Here is a 5,239-nt window from a genome sequence, read left to right as displayed (position 1 = left end):
TAATGATAAATGATATTCATGAAAAAATATGATAAATAGAGTATTCAAGAAATAAATCATGTTAATGAGAAAAAATTTATTGATATAGAAATAATAATTACAAATTATTTTTATGAATTCATTTAAAATATTTTATGGATGGGAAAAATCATACCATATATAATATTATGAGATGATATAACAAAAAAGAAAATACTTAACTCCTAATTTAATTTGACTTAGTTTTTTTCTAAAATCTAATAAATAAAAGCAAATATTATTTAATATTAAATCTGATTTACCTTTAATGTTTAAAAATATATTTTTTTAAATACGCTTTTACTTTTAGTATTCAAAATTTACGTGGTTGTAGTTATTAAATTTATTTAAGTTTTTATTTTTAAAATTTTAGTAATATATGAAATATAATTAAAATCTCTATTTAAATATAATAAATTATATTAAAATTTCAATTTATCAAAAAAATGTCAGTGATAAATATTTGTGTTTGATAAAAGAACATGAGACAATTGTGATAGAAAAATACATAAATTTATTATGAAAAAGATAAATTCATCATTCTTTTTACATTTCTACAATTATGTATTATCATTTTTTTTAATTAATACAGATATCATAAAGCTTTATCCCCGCATCAAAAGTAAATTTTGTCTCTTTATAAAAATATAGAAAATAATATACAGTTTTTACTGAAGATAGTTGTTTATTCATTTATTTCTGTATAATTCTAACCATTTAATTTTTATTCATTTATTTTTTTCAACCATTGTATTTATGATTTTTATTCATTTATTGTATAATCCTAACCATTTGATTTTTATTCATTTATTTTTTTCCAACCATTGTATTTATGGAAGAATGACAGATGAATGAAAAAGGCAGGAGGAGAGGATCCTTAATTGAAAATATATATTTTCCAAGATGCAGTTCCTCCATAAGAGAAACAGGTATATATAAATCTGTACTCCAAAACCTAATTTATATCACTTCTTTCCTCCATAAGAGAAACAAATTATATATAAATCTGTAATCCAAAACATAATCTATATCACTTCTTTTACAGACTAAGAAAAGACTGATGTGCATTATCTTATTTATTTTTATATTTTTCACATAATAAAATGACATCTTTAAAGTCTGATGTGTGTTATCATATTTATTTTTATATTTTTCATATAATAAAAAAACATCTTTATTTTATTTGGCAGGATGAAGATATTCATGTGTATTCAAATAACTACTCTAAGCTAATGTAGTATAAATATGATATGTGAAAGTGTTATCTATGTGAAAGTGTTGAATTTTAGCCGATTGAGCGCTACTTTAATGTGTTTTTTCTTCTGATACTAATGAAAGTTGAGTTTTAGTTTTTTTGAATTAGTAAATTTTTGCCTAAATTTTTGAATTTTTATATAAAAATGAATAAATATATATTAAGTTGTATATAAAAAATAAATGTCAAATTAATTTTTTATCTACACTAATAAGTGTTAAATTATTATTTAATTTATTTATTAATAATTATTCAATATTTTTAGAATAAAAAAGATTTTTCTTTTTTCTCTTTCCTATATAAAATTTAATTATTGATTTATTTTATTTGGTAATTTATTTTAAATTTAAAATATTTTTACTATAAAAATAATTTAAGAGTTGTCTTTTTAACTTAATGTGATAATGTTTACTATAATTTTTAAACAACTTTTATTTAAAAAATGAGTTTCTTATTTTTTTAAAATTGAAAGTAAGTATTATGATAGTTTAAATAACATTTAGTTACTAAAAAATATTAAAAATCATGTATTTTTATGAAATATTAATAAAAATCACATATTTTACAAAAATAGTAAACATAAGAACTAAAGTAAAAACTACGATTATTCTTTTTACTACAAGTTATAACTTTTTTTTTATTCCAAGAGTAAATATTTAATTTATTATTATAAAATATAAGAATAAAAATTATTTTGTAATTATTTAGATCGTTATTTGAGATAAAATATATTTTGAAATTATTTAGATTTTTATAGGAAGGTTTATAATACAAAACAAAATCAATTGAGATTTTATAATTTTTGTAAACTTATGAAATAACTAAAACCTATCAGAATCTTTTTAAATTAGCTTCATAATTGTAATCATGATAAAAATATGTTAAATAGTAGTCGTGAAAATTTAATGAAAAATGGTAATCATAAAAAATAATGATAAAAGATAAAAATTTATTAATATAGTCAATTTTATAAACTGAATAAGCTACAATTGTTTTTATAAATGGGAATAAGTTTAAAATAATTTTATGAAAATAATAAATTTAACTATTTATACAATTATTTGTATAAATGAGAATAAAAAATAGATTATGAAATTTTTAAATATTTTTTTATTTTAGAATTAATTTAACAAAGCATTTTAAATTTGAGATCCTTATATTTATTACACTATCCAATAAAAATTACTTAATGTGATTTTTTAAAATATCTAAGAATAAATATATATTATTTATCATAGGTTTTAAATTTTTATTTTTGTATAACCATAGATATTCAGATCTAATTACTGTAATAACATATTCATATTTTAATTATTTGTTTAATTTTTAAATATTTTATCTTTTGCTCTTGAATCTTTTGACGGGATACTGTCATACATTTTAGATTTGTAAAATTTGTAAATTTGAAATTTGACGGGAGTTGTCATATATTTTAGGTTTGAAAAAATAGAATAATATCTAAAATAGATTTAATAAATTTTTAAAATTAAATCATTTGGATTTAATTGGAGTTTATTAACTCATATGGATTCACGGGTAGATGTGAACATATTTATGAAATACTAACTATAATTGGAGTTTATTAACTCATCTGAATTCACGGGTAGATGTGAACATATCTATGAAATACAAACTATTGCATAAATGTTTGATATATATAAAAGAATTTTGCAAGTCACAATTAGATACAAGTAATGTGAAATCCCGACCAGACCCGTGCGACGGCACGGGTTTCCTACTAGTATAACTTTAAAACCACAATTTAAAAGAAAATAAGAAAGATAATGACTCTAATTCAAAAATATTTTAGCATTTTTTTCTTCTTTTTGATGTTATAATTAAAGCAGTCTTTAATGAAAAGAATTTAAATGTCAAACACAATTGAAATTAATTTGCTTTTATTGTGTAAATGGAAAATAATTTGCTGTCATTTTAATTAAAGAGCACTATTTTTCTTCTGCTTCTTATTTTCTTTTGCGCTGCTTTTTTTTTTTTGACAATATTTGCGCTGCTTTTTAATCATTGACAAATTCGCTCTTTAACGTTTGAAATATTCTACAAATTATTCTTTCCGTCGCCTATAAATCTACTTTGTCTATTTTCTTGACCAATCTATCTATATCTACTTTGTTGTTTTTTACTCTTTCTCTTCCTTTTTTTCAAATAATTTATTGGCTTAATTGCAATTTTAGTCCCCCTATTATCCATTTTTTTGGGTTTTAGTCCTTCTATTTTAAAATCCAGAATTTTAGTCCCTATATTTTAGTTTTTTGAGGATTTTGGTCCCCCTACAAATTCGAAGGCAATTTTAAATAAAATAACGCTCACATTGATGATGTGTCAGTGTCAGTTCAGCATTGAAATGTTCAAAAAAACTAATTTTTTTTAAGATTTATGTTGAACATGTCATGAATGTGAGTTCCATTTTATTAAAAATTGCCTTCGGATTTGCAAAGGGACCAAAATCCTCAAAAAACTAAAATAAATGGACTAAAATTCCGGATTTTAAAATAGAGGGACCAAAACTCAAAAAAATAGATAATAGAGGGACCAAAATTGCAATTAAGCCTAATTTATTTTATTTCAGTTTTATGAAAGAAAAAAAATTAATGATTTTATTTATTTGTCATTTTAAAGAGTCGAAGTTATCTATTTTTTTTAATATAATTATTTATTACAAACAAAAAATTTAATTTGATAATAAATATTTAATAGTATATTATGGAAATAAATAATTTTATAAAAAAGGTATTAAATTTTAATATAAACAAATAAATTAAAAAGGACATTTAAAAATAAAAAAATATATGAACTAATTAAGTGTTTCAAGCTACCAATTTGTATAAAATAAAATGTTATATTTATTCCACAAATCATAGCTTCAATCATGTTAGAGGTAACGCTTCGTCTTATTTCATTTCATCTTCATTGAAATGTCATAACATCATGTAAACATGTCAAACCATATATTTTTTTAGTAACATGGTATTTGCGCCATAAACCATATTGAATGGTGTTTGTTAGTGGTTGAGTTGGGTGACGTATGACATGATCACATAACATTTGCAAAAATTATATAAAATATGATTGTGCGCCTGAGGTAAGAAAATGTCATAGTAAATAAAATCAATGAGAGAGAATATACCACGTGCAATTGTTTGACCCGGATACCCTTAGTGCTATCTAACTTCTTCTTTATCTCGCGAGGACCACTTTGTTGGTTGATTCATTCTGCCTATTCGTCCGCATATCACTACTACGAAAACTACTTATCACAACAGTTAGGAGAAGAATTTCATAACGATTGGTGGTCTGTGGTAATAAAGGGTGTGATAGTAAGTGTTGTACTTTCAACCATGGGCTAGTGGGCGTGGTAAAAAAGTGAATAGCACGCCATATTTCACCATAATTGGAATGTCCAACCGTAGTGAAAAGTGGCATAGTCATGAGTTCAATACCTAACAATAACATTTTGGCATTTTAAAATGGTGTGTATCACTACCGTTCCACCATGAGTGTGGCTTTTAACCGAGGTAATATATTCGATTGAGTTTATTATATCATATGTGGATTTTTTGTTTCACCAACCCCTCGCCAAATATATAACCTTTCAAATTGATTTAGAAAATAATAATCTGAAAAATTAAGTTATATCTGAAGAATAACTTACATTAATTAATGTTTTTCGAGCTTCCTGCAACTCATTATATGTCTTTCGCTCTTTAACATTTAGAATTTAGTTTAATGCTTCTAGTTCTTCAATCAACATTTCCTTCTCTACTAGTTCATTTTGTAAAGCATCAAATTTGTTGAGAAATTTTGATTCATTATTATATCTATTAAAGAGCTAGAAGTATTGAACCAAATTATATATGTTAAAGAGCGAGAAATGAATAATGAGTTACAAAATGCTCAAAAAAATATTGATTAGTGTAAGTTGTTATTCAAACATAACTTTGTTTTTCA

Source organism: Vicia villosa, linkage group LG5 (genome assembly GCF_029867415.1).
Source record: "Vicia villosa cultivar HV-30 ecotype Madison, WI linkage group LG5, Vvil1.0, whole genome shotgun sequence".
Lineage (NCBI taxonomy): Eukaryota > Viridiplantae > Streptophyta > Magnoliopsida > Fabales > Fabaceae > Vicia > Vicia villosa.
The sequence above is the reverse complement of the archived record's forward strand: the minus strand, read 5'-3'. Positions refer to the sequence as shown.